The sequence below is a fragment of the Dermacentor silvarum genome, chromosome 1 (assembly GCF_013339745.2).
Source record: "Dermacentor silvarum isolate Dsil-2018 chromosome 1, BIME_Dsil_1.4, whole genome shotgun sequence".
Lineage (NCBI taxonomy): Eukaryota > Metazoa > Arthropoda > Arachnida > Ixodida > Ixodidae > Dermacentor > Dermacentor silvarum.
The window spans coordinates 335,236,294-335,256,310 of NC_051154.1; the positions used below are offsets into that span (position 1 = coordinate 335,236,294).

Genomic DNA, 20,017 nt, shown 5'->3' on the forward strand with positions numbered 1-20,017 from the left:
CTGTTTATCGTTCAATGTACCACGTTGAATCCAGTGGAAGGAATGTGCAGAAAAGAGTGAAGCGGATGCCGATACGGTCATCCGTAAAAACGTTTTTATTGCGATAGCAATTATATGGACACTCAAAAGCAGATTTCTGCCGTCGGCGTCGCCGTCGCCGTCGGCGTCGCCGTCGCCGTCGCCGTCGCCGTGAGGTTCCGTATGACGTCAATGGAGATGAAATCGTCGCCACGCGCCGCCGAACGCTGTATGTGCGAGTGAAAGAGCGCGAGGGACGCGCGCTTTCACGGGGAGTGAACGCACGGCGGAGAACAAACGCGCGTTCTGCGCTGTGCTCCCTTAAGGGCTGCAGAAGTAGGCGTCTCTTTCCTCCTCTACAATCACCATATATGTAGAGTAAACGTACCCTCTTCCGACGCGCGAAAGGCCGGGGGGGGGGGGCGTCGTTTAGCTGCGGCACCAAGTGCCTATTTATATCAGAGGCTCCGGCAACAGTCACCAACGCCGCACGCATTTTGTGCGACCGCGGGCAAAACGCCGACGGCGTCGACAACAGTTCTGCGTGTTGCAGATGCTGCTGCATGTCCACGTTTATACAGCTGATTAAGCTACTATCATTACTCCGTATAGCTCTCTACAAATTTGCTATCGCAATTGATGCTTCGCCTTTAAGGTGAAACTGCGACAACTTTTTCTTTCAATTACACACTGGAACGCTTCCAGTGAAGCCATGGCTGAGGGAAAGGGGAATCTTTGTACCGTGGTCCGTGAAGTGCCTGAGATGCAGGCAACCGGAAACTATTGAGCATATGTTTCTTGATTGTTCAGATGCGGTGTTCCTATGGGACATCCTACAACGAACGTTGAAAGAAGAATTGCCCATTACACCATACGGCATCCGCTTCTTGCCAACTGAAAACGCAAATAAGCTATGTAACATGTTTATGGCACTGTGTTTGCACAGCGTCTGGAAGACTCGAATGGATGTGCGCCATGAGAGGCTCGTTATTCGTCCTGCGAAAGATCATTTTATGGAAAGCATGCTGTATCTGCGTGAAGCTTACCGGGCAAAAAAAGAACCACCCGAATGGATACATGCATTGGATGAATTAGTGGCGATCAAGTGTTTTTAACTATTTGCAAGGACCCAAGACGGTCACTGCTTTTATCATTGTAAAGTGTATATGTTATCTGTGTATGTCGAAGACCGGCAATAAAGAAAAAAATGGTGTTGTGGTTATCACGTGCGCCTCACACGCGCAAGGTCCCCGGTTCGATCCCAGGCGGGAACAAAGCTTTTTCATTTTTATTTCTATTGCGATCGTATACGCGCAGAAGAAAAGGGGGAGGGAAATACTCTACTCCGTGCGCGGTTTCCGTAGTGTAGTGGTTATCACGTGCGCCTCACACGCTCAAGGTCCTCGGTTCGATCCCGGGCGGGAACAAAGCTTTTTCATTTTTATTTCTATTGCGATCGTATACGCGCCGACGAAAAGGGGGAGCGAAATACTCTACTCCGTGCTCGGTTCCCGTGGTGTAGGGATTCTGCTTCCGGCCACCGAGCGTGACGGACGTGCGATGACGGGCTCCGTAGGAGCGGCTTCAGCGGCCATGTCTGGCCGCGGTAACAGGGCTACTGAAGAGGAAAGTACATATCCGGTTGTTTTGCCAGGACTGCCTACAGGGCGTTTAGTTGTGAATACTGTTTTTTTGCACGCTGATATCAGGGCCCGCCCGTATCGGGTCGAGGACTTCCGGGACACGTTATCTCAGCATGAGCTGCTCGCCGATGTTGTCGCCCTGGGGGCGTATCGGATGAGCCACGTCTGGGCCGTTACTCTCAAGGATTCTGAAGCAGTAACGAAGATTGTCAGCGTCGGTGAGCTGCAGGTGAAAGGTAACCGCTGCCTGGTGATTGATCCGGTGAACCAGGACGTGCGACTCAAGCTTCACTGGCTGCTGCATAACGTGCCGGACGAAGACGTACGCGCCGCCTTTGCGCCATACGGAAAAGTCACGGAAGTTTCCCGGGAGCGTTGGCGTGTGCGGGGTATGTCAGAGAAGGGCTCTACAACGAGGCCCGTCACACTGAAATTGAAAGCTGGCGTGAAACTCGACGACTTGCCGCACCAGCTCAACGTTAGCGGTGAGTTGGCGCTCGTCGTCGTACCAGGCAGGCCTCCGTTATGCCTTCGCTGTCGGAATACGGGCTACATCCGTAAAGATTGTCGGGTCCCACGTTGCGGAGCCTGCCGACGGTTCGGCCACGAAGACGGCCAATGTTCCCCCACTTATGCGATCATCGCTGGCCCCGGGACTAGTGAAGACTCGTCTGAGCTGCTAATGGACGAGGCGGACGCGGAGGAGGCGGCCCGTGAAACTGGGCAACCAGCGACTCGGGATGGGCCTACGTTGACGCCGCTGACGAAGCCTAGTGCGACGACGTCCAATGCAGTAGCGGCGGCCGTAGAAGTGCAACGTGAGGTTCAGCCGGAATCCGAAGGCAAGCTAGAGGATACGACGACAGTTTCAGCGAAAACTCCCGACAACGTGGAGCCTAGGAACCCTGAGACCATGGATTTCAGCCAGGAGGCTGCCGCCCTGACAGCTGGGAAGCGCTCCCACGAGGAGTTCGTCGGTAAAAAGCCAGAGCCAGGTAGGCATCTCGTCACTACCACTGGTGGCAGTGATGAGCCGCCGCCCAAAACCCCAGGAATTCGGCGCTCTAATTTAAAGCCGCGGCCTAACTTAGCGGCCGAGACACGGCAGGCGGACAAACCGCCTCCGTAGTCTTGCAATGGGTTCCTGTGCGGGTGTGAGTGGGTGCGTGTGTGGTTCTTCCCCGGTTGTGGCAGCAAGTGTATGCACTAGACAGTGTGCACGGGTTGGGAACTGCCGGCGAAGGAATGCCTGCCGGTTTTCCCGACGCCTGCACACGGACACGAGGAAGGGCGACGCCGTACAGTGCTCCCGGCGGGACCAAGTATGGTGTTCAATGTATGTCACAGGTCTCTTTTACTAATGCATGGCGATGAAACTGGACGTAGCATTACGCGTAGCGACTCTGAATGTCAGGGGCCTCTGTGCACGAAGGCGCCAATGTCAACTTAATCGTCTTCTCGCTGACAACGAGCTGGACATCGTAGCCCTCCAAGAGACGAAGATTGACAGCGAAGAATTTACTGAGCGTATGGTGTCCACCTTTCGTGCACACTTCAATGTCTGTGTTTGCCATGCTGTTGGAACATCGGGTGGGTGCGTCCTGTTTCTCCGCAATAGTTTAGGCATTATCGTGGAGTCAATTTTTTTCTTGCCCCAGTGGTCGCCTTCTTGTGGTAGACTTTTCCTTTTCGAAGTTATGTTGGCGCATTATATGCGTGTATTCCCCAAATGTTGACTCTCAACGCCGCGATTTTTTTAACCGTCTAGAGCCCTACATTGTTCGTTAAAAAAAATTAAATTATGGGGTTTTACGTGCCAAAACCAGTTCTGATTATGAGGCACGCCGTAGTGGGGGACTCCGGAAATTTGGACCACCTGGGGTTCTTTAACGTGCACCTAAATCTAAGTACACGGGTGTTTTCGCATTTCGCCCCCATCGAAATGCGGCCGCCGTGGCCGGGATTCGATCCCGCGACCTCGTGCTCAGCAGCCCAACACCATAGCCACTGAGCAACCACGGCGGGTCACATTGTTCGTGACAAACTGCTGTTGCTTGTGGGCGATACGCCTGTGCGTGATAGGAGCGCACAATTGTTAAGCGTTCTGGTTCATGACAATAGCTTAGAGGATATTGGCAGCATATTCACCTACGGGAACAGACCGCAATACACGCACTTTCAACGAGATAGCCATGCCAGACTGGATAGGATTTACGCATCCGTTGAGCTTGTACCCCTTTGCACAGATTACAAAGTTGAACCTATGGCTTTTAGGGATCATTGCCTGGTGATCGCAAGTTTTTGTGAGAAAGAAAGGAGTACGCGCTTCAACTGGAATCTCTGGAAATTCAACGCTAAATTTTTGGAGGACGAGGGATTTGTAAAGGGCATTGCAGATGAGATGCAGAAGCTGCTCGAGGAGCGGCCCAGTATTTTTGCCGTTCAGTGGGAAGACTTCAATGAGTGGCTAAAAAGTAAAGCCATAGAAAAGAGCTGCTCCAACCGACACAAGGAAAAGCAAGAGCAAAAAGCAGCGCACGAGCAACTGCAGTTCTTAATAAGCATGGAGAGTACTGAGCCTGGGAAGTATGCGAAAGATATAAGGAATGTGAAAAGCCAGCTTGAAAGAATAGACACTCAAAGGTATAAATCAGCAGTTATACGCGCAAGAGCACAGAAACTGTGGGCCGCTGAAACACCAACGAAGCGAGCTTTAACAGATGAAAAGCGATACGCTTGCCAAAAACAAATCAGGCAGATAAGAAATGGTGATGAAATTTCAAGCGATGCTAATGTAATCCAGCAGGTATTTAAAGAGTACTTCAGCGACCTTCTTGGGCATGCGAGAGAGATGGGTGATGCTTTCTGTTGTAATTTTTGTCTCTCCTGCCAAGACTTAAGGACGATGTAAAGGAGCGTCTTGAGATGCCCATAACGGAAAACGAAATTGAAGGTGCAATAGAAGACCTACAGACTGGTAAAACTGCGGGACCTGATGGACTTGGTGCCGAGTCTTACAGGACATTTAAGCCCATAGTCGCTCAGTTACTGTTACGAGTATTGACTGAGGCGTATGAGCGAAAGCAAGTACCACTGTCATTCACCACGTCGCACATACTGTTAATCCCAAAATCAGATGACCCAGAGAAGCGTTTGTTGGTGGGGTCCTATCGCCCGATCAGCCTCACAAACCTTGATTACAAAATATACATGAAAGTCCTAGCGAAGAGATTACAGGGCGTGATAACGAAATTGGTTGGACCGCATCAGACTTGCGGAATCAAGGGACGTAGCATTGCCACGAATGTACATGTCGCACGTACGGTATTGGAATGCTGTGATGCGCTGGGGGATCGCATTGCAATGATGCAACTAGATCTGGCAAAAGCCTTTGATCGCGTCTCACATGATATTATTTTTTGCATACTAGAGCACGCTAACGTAGGACGTGTGATCATAGAAGGTGTCAGAATGGCGTATGCAAACTGCACTACGCGCATTATTGTAAATGGTGACCTTTCAGACAAGCTGGTAGTGCGTTCGTCAGTAAGGCAGGGATGCCCACTGTCGCCCCCTTCTGTTTGCGGCATACCTAGAGCCACTCTGTTTGGCTGTAATCAAAAGTGAACGCATCTCAGGCTTTCGTTTAGAATCAGCGCATGTAAAAATTCTCGCTTATGCGGACGACATTGCAGTATTCTGTTTTAACAGGGACAGTATTACTGAAGTGATCAGTAGGTTGATGAATTTTGCAAGCAAACGGGGTGTCTGATAAACTGGGATAAGAGCTCTGGTTTTTGGCAGGGTGACTGGGAAACGATGCCCGATCATTTCGTGCGACTGCGATGGTCTTGTCTGCCAACGCAGTATCTCGGTGTTCCTCTTGAGTGTTATCGAGAACCAAGTGAATGTTGGAATGAGCAAGTGTCAAGGGCGAGGGAGAAAGCAGATGCATGGCAGGGGAGGCAGTTATCAATGTTTTCGCGCGCCTCCGTCTGCAACCTTTTCCTTGTATCCAAAATATGGTACATTATGAATGTTTTGTGTGCAACACGGACCAGTATTCAAAAGATGCACCGCGTTTTTGCAGTTTTTATTTGGGCGTCTAACTGGGAGACAACCAGTCGTACCAACTTGTTTCTTTCTGTTAAGGCGGGAGGGCTTGGACTTGTGCACTTATTTCTGCGTCAAGTTGTGTCGCGTTTTATATTCCTCCGTGATCAAAGAGATACATTTCTGAGGACTGCTATCCAAGTGAGGTTGCAGAGACATCTCTCAGAAATCCTTGTGTCATCGTGTGAGAGTATGTATGGGGCTATCAGTGGGTACATGCGAGAGGTTCTACTTTCTTTCCGACTATTGCATGTGCGTTTTTCCATGGAGAACTTGTGCAATGTTTCGAAACGAAATCTGTATAAGAATCTTGTGGACACAATGTTGCCGATTCCTATTCATCGTTTACCTCACCGTGGAGGCCCAGGGCAAGATGTTCTGAAGGGAGTTAAGAGAATGCCGGTTAACCCATCCGTGAAATCATTTTTCTTTAAGTTACACTCTAACACACTTCCTGTTAAGACGTGGCTGCATGAAAAGGGGATTTTCGTCCCATGGACGATTAAGTGCCTGCTATGCAAAAAGCCTGAGACAGTAGAGCATGTGTTCCTTGACTGCTGGGACCCAATTTTTCATTGGGATGTCCTCCAGCGAACAGTCAAAAAAGATTTTCCCCTGGACCCATATGGCATCAGGTTCTTGCCCATCGCAAATGAAGCGGAAGTACCATTTGACCTAATCATGCTTTTGGGCCTCCACAGTCTGTGGAAGACGCGAATGCAAGTGCGACATGCAGATGTTAACGTCCGTTCAACGCGCGAAAACTTTATTGAAAGTGTTGTGGCCCTTAGGGAAGTGTATCGGGCGCAAGCTGAACCGCCCGAATGGATGTCTGTACTCGATGAATTGGCTGTCATGAAAAGATTTTAATCCCTCCTACGTCAGCCAAAGTAGGCTGATGTTTTTATCATTTGTATTTTGTTGTTTTGCTTGTCACAATCGGCAATAAAGAAAGAAAAATCGGTTCCCGTGGTGTAGTGGTTATCACGTGCGCCTCACGCGCGCAAGGTGCCCGGTTCGATCCCGGGCGGGAACAAAGCTTTTTCATTTTTATTTCTATTGCGATCGTATACGCGCAGAAGAAAAGGGGGAGCGAAATACTCTACTCCGTGCTCGGTACCCGTGGTGTGGTGGTTATCACGTGCGCCTCACACGCGCAAGGTCGCCGGTTCGATCCCGGGCGGGAACAAAACTTTTTTATTTTTATTTCTATTGCGATCGTATACGCGCAGAAGAAAAGGGGGAGCGAAATACTCTACTCCGTGCTCGGTTCCCGTGCTGTAGTGGTTATCACGTGCGCCTCACACGCGCAAGGTCCCCGGTTCGATCCCGGGCGGTAACAAAACTTTTTCATTTTTATTTCTATTGCGATCGTATACACGCAGAATAAAAGGGGGCGCGAAATACTCTACTCCGTGCTCGGTTCCCGTGGTGTAGTGGTTATCACGTGCGCCTCACACGCGCAAGGTCCCCGGTTCGATCCCGGGCGGGAACAAAGCTTTTTCATTTTTATTTCTATTGCGATCGTATACGCGCCGAACAAAAGGGGGAGCGAAATACTCTACTCCGTGCTCTGTTCCCGTGGTGTAGATTCCACTTCCGGCCGCGAAAGCCTACGGACGTGTCTATCATGAGCTCCGTTGGAGCGGATGTAGCGGCCCAGTTAAGCCGCGGTACCAGGAATGAAGTGTCGCAGGATTATGCACTCATTTTGACCCCTCTGCCAACTGGGTATGTTGTTCAAAATACTGTTTTTCTACATGGTGATATAAAAGGAAGACCGTACCGTGCAGAAGATTTCCGTGAACCACTGTTTCAACGTGTCCCGCCCACCGAAGTTCTTGCGCTTGGCGCCTATCAACAGAACCATGTGTGGGCGGTTACCTGCCAGACCGCTGAAGGCGCGAAGAAGTTTTTGGTTGATCCGGAATTGACGGTGAAGGGCCGGCGATGCATCGTAATTGATCCAAGCCACCGCGACGTCCGTCTGAAGCTTCACTGGTTGCTCTACCACGTACGTGAAAAGATGTGCGAAACGCGCTGGGCCCCTACGGAACGGTCATGGAAATAGGACTGGATAAATGGCGAATTGACGGCTACAGCCAGCAGAGTACCATGACACGTACAGTTGCAGTGCGACTGAAGGCCGACGTAACGTTGGACGATTTACCACATCAGCTGCGTGTTGGAGGCGAGCTCGCCCTTGTCGTGGTGCCCGGAAGAGCACAAAGGTGTTTGCGCTGCCAGCAAATTTGCCACATCAGAAAGGATTGCCGAGTCCCGCGATGCAACGTCTGCAAACGCTTTGGCCATACCGTAGAAAACTGCTCGAGGACGTATGCTGCAGCTGCAGCACGAAGAAATCCGAGCTCACCATGGACGAAGCCGAAGCAGAAGAATGTGCGAGTCCAGCAGCAATTTCAGGGGCACAAGAGACAAGCACCCAAGAAAATGAGCCACCGAAAACTGAGGAAAGTTTGAAAATCACTGCACATGTGCTAATTCCAGTTCAAGCGAAGAAGAAGAGTACGGACTCCAATGTCACCGAGGATGCCACCAATAAAACAAGTGCAAACACTGAGGCAGCGGAAGTTCACCAAAAGCCTCCCGAAGAGGATTTCATTGATTGCCGTGAAGCAGAAGAAAATAGTGCCGTGGTAAAGAGACCACGATACGACGGCGGTGAAAAGTCAAAGGACGCCAGCAGCAGTGAACCTCCGGCGAAAGCGGCAACCAGTCGCCGGCCGCGGCCCACTGCAAAGCCAAACGTCAAGGAGGGGGAGAAGAGGGCGGCTCAGCCGCCCACTTGACAACACAGCTAACGCAATACGTGTGTACCCGAAAATCGGGGCACACCTTGTTTTTGGTGAGCGCATCCTTTCTTTTAAAGAAAAAAAGTGGCTATTAGACTTGAGAGAGCAGTTCGTTTCGCCACTCTAAATGTGCGCGGGTTAGCTGCTAGAAGACGTCAGTACCAATTAAGCAGACTGTTTGCAGAACACGATTTAGATGTGATTGCCGTGCAAGAAACTAAAGTAGAGAGGCAGGAGGAAACTGATCGAATGGTTCTGCCTTTTCGCACCAAGTATAATATTTGTGTATCACATTCCAATGGCTTGTCGGGAGGGTGTGCCATTTTCGTAAAAAAATCTATTGGTGCTGTAGAGACAAATATAAGAAGCAGTGATAGCGGACGATTCGTAGTATGTGATTTCTGGCTACTGAATTTTGAATGGCGCGTGATTTGCTTGCATGCCCCGAACCGCGAGAACGAAAGGAAAGCTTTCTTTGAAGAAATTAGTGGTTTTCTTGATTGTAGTAGACAAGTGATATTTATGGGTGACTTTAACTGTGTGTGCGCAATGGAGGACCGCTCCAAGCGTGTAAATATCCGCGATCAGAGCGCGTTGATTTTGAGTGAACTGATTGCAGAGAATGGACTAGAAGATGTGGCCCTCTGCATGTCTAATGGCAGGGCCCAGTTCACACATTTTCAGGGTCAAAGTCACGCGCGTTTAGATAGAGCCTACATTCCACTTGACCTTGTGATGTGCTGTGATGAATACTTGGTTACACCAGTGTCGTTTAGCGACCACTGTTTGGTGAGATTCACGCTTGGAACGAAGGAAAAACGACAAAGTTCAACTGGAACCTTTGGAAGTTATATCATAGCATTCTGAAAGATGAAACGTTTTCTAAAGAAGTAACAGAAGCGTTAACGATGATGTATGAAGATGAAAAAGATGACTGGGAAGAACGGTGGGAAAATTTCATACAAAATGTTAAACTAAGTGCTATAGAACGAACGACGAAGCTTAATTTTGAGAAGAAACAAGGCGAGAAGAATTTGCAGTTGCAACTGCAAGCACTTTTAAAGGAATAGAATGTGAAACCGGGCACGTTCACCGAGGAAATCAAAAATACAAAAAACAAGCTCGAATTTTTAGATAAAGAGAAATAGAGAGGTGCTATTATTAGGTCAAGAACAGAAAAGGTTTGGATGGGCGAGACACCTACAAAACGGGCACTAGGTGATGAAAAGCAATATGCAGAAAGAAAAGAAGTTAAGGAAATAGTGTACAATGGCACATTGACGAAAGAAAAAAGTCAGATAAGGGAAGCATTTGTTGAACACTATCGCGAATTGCTTGGAAAGCGTTTGTCGATGGCGAGTGGATTTAGTGACGAATTCCTTTCTTTCGTGCCCAAGTTTGACGATGAAACGCAAAAAATTTGGAGGCTCCTATCAGCGTACAGGAGATTAAAAAAGCTATTGATGACTTAAGCACTGGAAAGACGCCTGGTCCAGATGGGATAGGAGCAGAATTCTATAAAATGTTTAAAGAAGAGATCGCACGCGCGCTGTTCGAAGTTATCGAAGATGGTTATAAAAAGAAAATACTACCACGCTCGTTCACTGAGGCGCACACTGTCTTAATCCCCAAAACAGATCATAGCACCAAACTCCAGTCTGTGACGTCGTATTGGCCCATTAGCCTATTGAACACGGATTACAAAATTTTCATGAAGGTGTTGGCCAGGAGACGGCAGATTGTCATTCAAAACATTGTAGGACCGCACCAGACATGTGGCATAAGAGGTCGTAGCATTACGACAAATATACACAGAGTTAGAAGTGTCTTAGAGATTTGTGATGACTTTGGAGACCGAATAGCAATGATGCAATTAGATCTACAGAAAGCTTTTGACCGTGTTTCCCATGATGTGTTGTTCAGTGTGTTGGTACATGTGCAAGTAGGAAGTGTGCTTCTTGATGGATTAAAGATGGCATACTCGCGGTGCGTAACACGCCTGGTAGTTAACAGGGTGCTCAGTGAAGAAATTGAGATACTCAGATCTATCAGACAAGGATGTCCGGCATCAGCCTTACTTTTTGCCATGTACCTAGAACCGTTGTTTTTATCAATTATTCATAATTCAAATGTGCATGGATTTAGATTACAGAACACTGAAGTAAAGATTCTAGCATATGCCGATGACGTGGCTGTACTCTGTCAAGATAGGCAGAGCATATGTGAAGTTGTCCACACGGTCAAACAATTTTGTTCCATGACAGGTAGTATGATTAATTGGGACAAAACAACTGCATTTTGGTATGGTAATTGGGATATGAGACCTGATGTATACGTAAATGTAAGATGACAAAACCCGCCCGCTAAAGTACCTTGGGGTACCACTTAACGTCTATCGTGACAACGACTACTGGAAATACGAAGCAGAAACAACCCGACAAAAAACAAACGCCTGGGGAGGGCGTGAACTCTCTATTTTTGCACGGGCGTCTGTATGCAACCTATTTTTAATATCCAAAATATGGTATGTGTGCCAAGTCCTTTGTATGTCACGCGTGAATGTGCAGAAATTTCACAGGATTTTTGCTGTGTTTGTATGGAAATCGACGTGGCAGCGAACAAGTCGCTCAAATTTGTTCCTATCGGCCCGAAACGGAGGTTTGGGTTTGTGTCACTTGTTTATTAGGGAACTTGTGTCTCGCTTTATTTTTCTTCGCGACCAAAGAAACGAATTTTTGCAAAGTGTAATAAAATTAAGACTGTGCTCCCACGTTCCAGAATTTGTTGTGTCGTCGAATAACATGTACCAATATGTGTCAGGGTATCTGCGTGAAGTTGTACAATCTTTTAATTTTCTCAAAGTACGTTTTTCACTAGAGTACTTGTCGTCTGTAAAACGGAAAAGACTTTACAAAGACCTCATTGAATGCTTGTTACCAACGCCGCGATACAGATCTTTATTCAATGTCGGACCCGGACAGGACGTGTTAAGAAGAGTTAAGAGGATGAACGTAAAACCGGGAGCAAAAACTTTATTCTTTAAACTTCACTCTGGGACGCTCCCAGTAAAGCAGTGGTTAGCCGATAAAGGCCTCTACGTCCCATGGACGACGAATTGTCTATTGTGTAAGAAGCCCGAAACTGTGGAACACATGTTTATTTACTGCTGGGACGCCGTCTTCCATTGGGACATCCTTCAGCGCACATTGAAAAAAGACCTACCCATCACAAGTTACGGCATTCGTTTTCTCTGCGTGGACAATGAAGACGGAGTCCCATACGACATGTTTATGTTAATAGGACTACACAGCATATGGCAGACGAGAATGGCGGTCCGTAATGCGGACCCTCACACACGTCCTGTAAGGGAAAACTTCATCGCGAACATAGATTACAACGCGAATTGTACAAAGCGCGACCAGAGCCTCCTGACTGGTTACCTCTGTTGGATGAATTATGCAACTTGAAGAAATTTTAATGTGAACACACCGGACCAAGGCTCGGTCCACGTGTTCATTTTACCTTTCACGTTTCTGTGTTCCTATGCCCTGTAAAAAGAAAACAGGTAATAAAAAAAAGCGGTTTCAGTGGTGTTGTGGTTATCACGTGCGCCTCACACGCGCAAGGTCCCCGGTTCGATCCCGGGCGGGAACAAAGCTTTTTCATTTTTATTTCTATTGCGATCGTATACGCGCAGAAGAAAAGGGGGAGCGAAATACTCTACTCCGTGCTCGGTTCCCGTGGTGTAGATTCTGCTTCCTTGCCACCGAGCGTGACGGACGTACGATGACGGGCTCCGTAGGAGTGGCTTCAGCGGCCCAGAGCGGCCGCGGTAACAGGATTTTCAGCTCGGACAGCGAGTATCAAGTTGTTTTGCCGAGTTTGCCAACAGGGCGTTTTGTTTTGAACATCGTTTTTTTTTACATTGTGGTATCAGGGCCCACCCACACCGGGTGGAAGATTTCCGCGATGCGCTCGCCCCGTTATCGCTCCTGCCGGAAGTGGTGGCTCTCGGGGCCTACCGTATGAGCCACGTTTAGGCCGTGACCTTCAAGCACGACGATGCCACGAAGAAGATAGTCAGCGTTGGTGAGCTGCAGGTCAAAAAGGGCCGATGCCTCGTCATTGATCCCGCCAACCAGGATGTGCGCTTGAAAGTGCATTGGCTGCTGCACCCCGTTCCCGACGAGGACGTGCGTCTTGCCTTCGAGCCGTTCGGAAAGGTCACGGACGTCGCCCGCGAGCGGTGGCGTGTTCATGGCGTGGCGGATAAGAACTCTACTACAAGACTGGTTACGCTGAAGTTGAAGCCGGGCGTAACGCTGGTCGACCTGCCACATCAGGTGAGCGTCGCCGGCAAGCTGGCTCTCGTGGTTGTGCCGGGCAGGGCCCCTCTCTGCCTGCGCTGCCGCGGAACGGGCCATATTCGTCGCGACTGCCGCATTCCAAGTGTGGTGCGTGCCGACGCTTCGGTCACGAAGAGAGTCAGTGTGAGCGGACGTACGCTAGCGTGACCGGACCCGTGAGCAACGACGACAACTCCGCCCTGCTCATGGACGAGGCGGACATGGAAGACACATCGTCCACGGCTAAGGAAGCAGCTGGCGAGGTGGCAAAGTCGGAGGTACGACTTCAGCAACAAAGGCAACACGTCGACGAGGCTGCTGCCTCTGAACAACAAGAGAAAGCATAGGGTACTGCAGTCATGGCGAACCCTGAGGAAGAGAGCCCACCTGATCCGGGAGCGGCCTCCACCCCCCCTGAGCCTGAAGACATGGACACCCAGAGCGGGCTCGCTACCTTGCAGGCACGGAAACGCCCGCGCGACCAGACCAATAGCCTGGCTATGATACAGGACAGCAGTGGCGGAGACGAGCCACCGCCCAAAACGCCAGGTATGAGGAGACCAACCTTGAAGCTGCGGCCGAACATTACGGCCGACCCACGGCAGGCGGGTAAACCGCCTCCGTAGTTCTGTACTGTGTATAGCTTGACGCGGGTTGGGGGGTGGGTGCGTGCAATGGCCGTCACCCTGAGCCCTATTCTTTTTAGATACGTGTCAGGAACGAGGGCCCAAGTTGCATTTGAGTGTTGTTTTCGAGAGGTCCGGTGTGTTCCCTATTGTCGCATTCGACGCGGTTATCGGCACGTCATGATGTACTCGCGCCCTTGGGTAACTGATAGGCACCCTTCTGCCGTTTAGTCATGGCGGCTAATATTGAAGTAGCGCTACGTGTAGCCACGTTAAATGTACGAGGGCTCAGCGCAAGAAGGCGGCAATGTCAGCTAAGTCGCCTACTCTTAGATAATGACTTGCATCTTGTGGGAATCCAAGAAACCAAAATAGAGAGCCAAGAGCTAACCGACAGAATGGTGTCCAATTTTTGTACTCACTTTGACATGTGCGTTTCTCACGCAGTTGGTGGATCAGGTGGTTGCGCTATATTCATTCGAAGAAACTTTGGCATTTGTGTGTAGTCAGTGTTTTCGTGTGAAACTGGGCGCCTTTTAGTGGATGATTTTTGTTTTTCTGATAAGGATTTCCGTGTCATTTGTGTCTACGCACCGAATATCGAAACAGACCGGCGATCCTTCTTTGAGCGTCTTGAAGCGTACGTAAACTTTCAGAAGGTGGTAATACTGCTGGGCGATTTTAACTGTGTATGCACTGCTGACAATCGCGCAAAATGTTCACATGTTCGCGACAAGAGTGCTGAATTGCTAAATGCGGTGGTGCACGATTATGACTTGGAAGATGTCGGTAATGTCTTCGCCAGCGGTACTCACCCGCAGTTTACTCACTTCCAGCGTGATAGCCCCACTCGGCTAGATAGATTATATGTGTCAGCGGAATTGGTGCCTTTGTGCAGTGAATATGATGTGCAACCCATTGCATATAGTGATCACTGCTTGGTAACTGCCACCTTTGGGAAAAAACAGATCAAACACACCTTTAACGGGGACCTCTGGAAATTGAACGTGCAGTTGATGGATGACGATGGTTTTGTTGATGCTGTTGCGAAGGAACTAGAAAGCCTGATTTCAGTCCAACTAGAAAGCTTCGCCATTAAATGGGAAGAATTTAAACAGAAAGTTAAAACTATGGCTATTGAAAGAAGTAGTGTACTTCGGCATAACCTGAAACAGGCAGAAACAAGCCTTCGCCACCAACTGCAATTTTTCATCAGCATGGAAAGTGTCCAGCCTGGTGTGTATACTAAGGAAATAAAGGAAGTAAAAACCGAACTCGAAAGGATAGACTCTGAGAAGTACAAAGCGGCCGTTGTGCGATCAAGGTCTGAGAAGCTGTGGGCGGGAGAAGCGCCAACAAAACGAGCCCTCTCAGACGAGAAAAGGTACGCGTGTCGGAAGGAAATCCGCCAGATAGCTAAAGGCAATGATATTGTTACGAGGCATTGCGTATGAGCCTGCCATTAAAGGACCGCTGTGCTACGCGAAGAGGAAGAAGACGGGACATGCTTCGAGAGAGGCTGTCAGCCATTCTCTGGTAGCAGCAGCCTGTATATATTGTCTCTTCAGTGTACTTGTGAATCCCCGTGACAATTTGGTGGAGGTGCGGGGTACCAGAAGACGCGCTGTACAACGGAGCTCCGCAGTGGTCGTCGAGTCGGGGTCATCATTATGAAGACGAGACCACGACCATGCCGCCTGCGCCGGCCAGTGCGATGCCTGCACCAGCGCCGACCACAGCGTCAACGATCGTCGTTACGCACCCTAAAGACCCGGGAACGTTCTGCGGTACGGATGAAGTTGACGTCGACGATTGGATTGCCAATTATGAACGCATCAGTGAGGTCAATCGTTGGGACCCGACGATGATGCTGGCGAACGTGCTGTTTTATCTCAAAGGAACGGCAAAGGTGTGGTTGGATAACCATGAGGCAGAGGTTGGAAGTTGGGACACCTTCAAAACAAAACTTAGTGCCTTGTTTGGGAAGCCCATGGGTCGAAAGGAGGCCGCTATGCAAGAGCTGTCCATCCGTGCTCAGACGTCCACGGAACCATACATCTCCTACATTCAGGACGTCTTGGCTTTTTGCCGTAAAATGGACATGAACATGACGGAGTCGGACAAGGTTGGTTACGTACTAAAGGGAATCGCAGACTATGCGTTCAACCGATTACTGTGCCGAAATTGTGCGACCGTCGACGCAATTATTGAAGAATGCCGGCGTTTTGAGCAGGCCAAAAGTCGGCGTATTGCGAGGTCATTCACTCGGCTACCGAACACCGCCCCGACGTCATCATGCGAAGACGGACAGGCCTCTCGTCTGGAGTCATCGCCACCGTCGGAAATTACACGAATCGTCCGTCGGGAAATCGAAGCTATTGCTCCTGCTCTCCCAACAACGACCACGGCGATTTTCACGTGCCGGCCGTTTCCCTGGTCCAGTCCATTGTGCGGGAGGAACTCAGCAACTTGGGTTTCGCCGTCTGCACCGTTGCTCAGTCTCGGAGAACTGATTTTCGCCCTAGGTCGCCGCCTCGCCCGAGATCACCGCCCCAGGAACAACGGTTTTATCCGCGCTCTCGTAATCCGGCTGAATGGCGGACGGCAGATGATCGGCCGATTTGCTTCCACTGCCACCGTATCCGTCACGTTGCGCGCCATTGCAACAACCGTTGGGTGTCGCCGTTAACCCGGGATGACACTGCTAGCTGCGCCGACAACTACCGCCGTTTTCAGCCCGCTCAGCCATACCAACCATACAACACTGATAGCTACCGCCGCTTCCAGCCTTTTGAGCCGTACAACGTCGATGCCACCCCTACGCCGCACAGCCGTTCCCCGTCGCCCCGAGGTCGTCAGTCCCGTTCGCCGCCAGCGTGTCGGCCGTCGTCTCCTTCGCCTCTACGACGACGTCCGACATCGCCGCTCAACCTTCAACAGGGAAACTAAGGGATGCAGTTCTTAGAGGTGACGCTGCATCTTCGACTTGCACCTCAAATCCTCTCCTCGTATTGCCGACGCGACGAAACTTGATCGACGTTGACGTTGACGGCTTAACTGTTCCCGCACTCGTCGATACTGGGGCACAAATATCCGTGATGAGTAATCATCTTCGTCGTCGCCTTAAGAAAATACTTACCCCCGCCGCTACTGGTATTATTCGCGTCGCTGATGGTAGAAGTCCCGTAGTCATCGGAATGTGCACAGCTCGCATCACCATCGCCGGTCATCATATATCTGTTTTGTTTACGGTTCTCGAGCAATGTCCTAACGACGTCATTCTCGGACTTGATTTCTTGTCGGCCCATGCCGCTCTCATTGACTGTGCAACCGGCAAACTTCAACTTGAGCTTCCTCAACTGGCGGATGTTCCAGATTTACCGTCACATCGCTTATGCTCTGTCGATTATGTTCCGTTGGCACCGCAAGCCGCCACGTGTGTTGCCTTGACGATGGCATCTCCAGTTCCAGACGGCGACTACATAGTGTCTCCACTAGTTGAAGTACTGTTGACCAGAAATATTGCTGTGCCACACACCCTCGTGACTGTTGTCAACAACCACGTCCAGCTCCCGCTTCTGAACTTTAGCAATTCGACTCAAGCTCTCCCGCAAGGCATCTCAGTGGCCAACGGGTCTGCGCTTGATGAATGCGACGTCGCGGCACTAGACGCGGACACTTGTTCGTCCTTTCTCGCAAGCGGTCCGGCAAGTACACTCCCCGACGAAATTACCACGATTATTGCCCCTGATCTTCCGACTTGTCAAGCCACGGAACTCCACCACCTCCTAACGGCCTATAGGGATATCTTCGACTTCGATGACCGCCCTCTCGGGCAAACGTCTCTCGCAAGTCATCGAATACATACCGGAGATGCTATTCCTGTCAGACGGCGACCCTATCGTGTGTCCCATTCCGAACGCCAGGTCATACATCGAGAAGTCGACAAGATGCTCTCTAAAGACGTCATAGAGGCTTCCTCAAGTCCGTGGGCGTCACCTGTCGTCTTGGTCAAAAAGAAGGATGGCAGCTGGAGATTTTGCGTCGACTATCGTGCCTTAAACAAAATAACGCGCAAAGACGTATATCCGCTGCCACGGATCGATGACGCCCTGGACTGTTTTCACGGTGCGAAGTACTTCTCATCCATCGACCGGCGCTCGGGTTACTGGCAGCATTCTGTTGATGACTTGGATCGGGAAAAGACTGCCTTTATCACACCGGACGGCCTCTATCAGTTCAAAGTTATGCCCTTTGGACTGTGCAACGCCCCCGCAACGTTCGAACGCATGATGGACTCTCTCCTTCGTGGCTACAAATGGTCTATCTGCCTCTGCTACCTAGACGACGTCATTGTGTTTTCCCCAACGTTTGAAAGTCATCTTACTCGTTTGGCGACCATTCTAGCTGTCTTTCGTCGAGCAGGACTCCAGCTAAACTCCAAAAAGTGTAATTTCGGCAGACAACAAATCACTGTGCTTGGTCATCTTGTAAGTGCTACAGGTGTCCAACCTGACCCTGCCAAGATTAGCGCTGTTAAGAACTTCCCTGTGCTCTCGTCTACTAAAGCTGTTCGGAGTTTCGTTGGGTTATGCTCCTACTTCCGCCGTTTTATACGCAATTTCGCCATCATAGCCCGACCCCTCACCGACCTTCTTAAGAAGGACGTGCCCTGCAACCGCATTCTCGGCGCTGACCAACTTGCTCACTTCACCGCCTATCTTGGCTCACTTTGACCCATCCGCGCCTACTGAGGTTCACACAGATGCTAGTGGGCATGGAATCGGCGCCGTCCTCGCTCAGCACCAGCATGGCCACGCACGTGTTATTGCATACGCCAGCCGCCTGCTCTCCACTTCAGAACGGAACTATTCTATCACAGAGCCCGAGTGCCTTGCATTGGTTTGGGCTGTCGCAAAATTTCGCCCGTATTTGTACGGCCGGGCATTCTCGGTTCTCACCGACCACCACGCTCTTTGTTGGCTGTCCTCGCTCAAGGACCCAACTGGTCGCCTTGGTCGCTGGGCTCTGAGGCTACAGGAATATACCTTTGAGGTACTCTATAAATCGGGTAGGCTACATCACGATTCCGATTGTCTTTCGCGCCATCCTGTGGACCCTGCTAGCCTCGCTGACCATGAGCATGATTCCTGTGTGCTGGCCATCTCTGATCTACGCGACATCGGCAACGAACAGCTTCGGGATGCAGCCCTAAAGCTCACCATTCAGCGACTCTCTTCTGCGCGTTCCGACCCTGCTCTACGCCAGTATGTCCAACGCGATGACGTCCTTTACCGTCCCAACATGAAACCTGGCGGTCCAGAATTCTTGCTAGTTATTCCCCGACACCTGCGCACCACCATTCTTCAACATCTACATGATGCTCCAACTGCCGGCCACCTGGGCGTTTCGCGCACCTACGACCGCGTGCGACAGCGGTTCTTTTGGCCTGGCTTATATCGTTCGGTGCGCCGATACGTTGCTGCCTGCGAACGCTGTCAACGCCGCAAACGTCCTGCTCTTCCTCAGGCTGGCCTGATTCAACCTGTCGACATTCCACCGGAGCCTTTCTTCCGCATCGGCCTTGCCTTGCTCGGACCTTTCCCTACGTCCGTATCCGGCAACAAATGGGTTGCCGTCGCAACTGACTACGCCACCAGATATGCCATCACGCGCGCCATGCCGAGTAGCTGCGCTACCGACGTTGCAGACTTTCTGCTCAATGACGTCATTCTTCGACACGGAGCTCCGAGTCAGCTTCTTACGGATCGTGGACGCTGTTTCCTTGCAAAGGTCATTGACGAAATTCTGCGTAGCTGCTCTACTGAACATCGCCTTAGGACAGCCTATCATCCACAGACCAACGGTCTTACCGAGCGGCTCAACCGAACTCTTACGGATATGCTGTCCATGTACGTCTCTACTGATCACCGCGATTGGGACGTCGCCCTACCCTACGTTACTTTTGCCTACAACTCGTCCCGACATGACACTGCCGGCTATTCGCCGTTCTTTCTCCTGTACGGCCGCAACCCTGCGTTGCCCTTCGAGACGCTCCTTCCTGCTGATCCATCCGTACCAACCGCATATGCTCAGGACGTCCTCTCCCGAGCCAGAATGGCTCGCCAGGTTGCTCACACTAGGCTGTGTGCGTCGCAGGCCTCCCAAAAAGAGCGCAATGATAGCCGGCACTGCGAAGTAGAGTACCCTCCTGAATCTCTGCTCCTACTCTGGACGCCGTCTCGACGCCAAGGCCTGTGCGAGAAGCTCCTCCCTCGCTTCACAGGACCCTACAAGGTTCTACGCAAGCTCAACGATGTTGACTACCTCATCACTCCGCTCCGAGATCACCCATCTTCTTCTTTTGCGTCTGCTGCTGATGTTGTCCATGTGTCGCGGCTAAAACCCTACTACACCAGCAGTGCTGACTCATTTCAGAAGGCGCCGTGACGGCGCTC

General features: G+C 50.5%; 6 non-coding genes across 6 annotated transcripts; all 6 read left to right on the forward strand.

The window, feature by feature from the left end:
- The first annotated feature begins 1,372 nt into the window (after positions 1 to 1,372).
- Trnav-cac (transfer RNA valine (anticodon CAC)) lies at positions 1,373 to 1,445 on the forward strand. Its single transcript has one exon. It is a non-coding gene; the product is annotated as a tRNA-Val (tRNA).
- Positions 1,446 to 6,737: 5,292 nt separating this feature from the next.
- Trnav-cac (transfer RNA valine (anticodon CAC)) lies at positions 6,738 to 6,810 on the forward strand. Its single transcript has one exon. It is a non-coding gene; the product is annotated as a tRNA-Val (tRNA).
- An 80-nt stretch (positions 6,811 to 6,890) lies between these two features.
- Positions 6,891 to 6,963, forward strand: Trnav-cac (transfer RNA valine (anticodon CAC)). Its single transcript has one exon. It is a non-coding gene; the product is annotated as a tRNA-Val (tRNA).
- Positions 6,964 to 7,043: 80 nt separating this feature from the next.
- Trnav-cac (transfer RNA valine (anticodon CAC)) lies at positions 7,044 to 7,116 on the forward strand. The gene has a single exon. It is a non-coding gene; the product is annotated as a tRNA-Val (tRNA).
- An 80-nt stretch (positions 7,117 to 7,196) lies between these two features.
- Trnav-cac (transfer RNA valine (anticodon CAC)) lies at positions 7,197 to 7,269 on the forward strand. The gene has a single exon. It is a non-coding gene; the product is annotated as a tRNA-Val (tRNA).
- Positions 7,270 to 12,168: 4,899 nt separating this feature from the next.
- On the forward strand, positions 12,169 to 12,241 carry Trnav-cac (transfer RNA valine (anticodon CAC)). Its single transcript has one exon. It is a non-coding gene; the product is annotated as a tRNA-Val (tRNA).
- The last annotated feature ends 7,776 nt before the right edge of the window (positions 12,242 to 20,017 follow it).